The sequence below is a fragment of the Penaeus monodon genome, chromosome 15, assembly GCF_015228065.2.
Source record: "Penaeus monodon isolate SGIC_2016 chromosome 15, NSTDA_Pmon_1, whole genome shotgun sequence".
Lineage (NCBI taxonomy): Eukaryota > Metazoa > Arthropoda > Malacostraca > Decapoda > Penaeidae > Penaeus > Penaeus monodon.
In genome coordinates, this window is record NC_051400.1 from 47,842,886 (window position 1) to 47,843,191 (window position 306).

The following is a 306-nucleotide window of genomic DNA, read 5'->3' on the forward strand; positions in this document are numbered from 1 at the left end:
TAGGTGATGTATATTATTACAAATTATTTTAATATATTTTTTTACTGATTGAGTAATGCTATATGTCATAAATGTTGTAACACTGTCATTGAAAATATGATATTTAAATTAACTCTTGCCTATTGCAATTATACTTTATATAATGGCATCAAAAACATTTCCTGCAACTTCTAAATGACATAGGTAAGAAATATGATATACCTTTGGTAAAAAAAAAAAGGTTTTGGACACATTAAGCTTCGTCAAACGCCGAACTATTTCGAAATCAGCTGTTTCGAAATGGTGCCGTGATGTACAAGTGGTGAA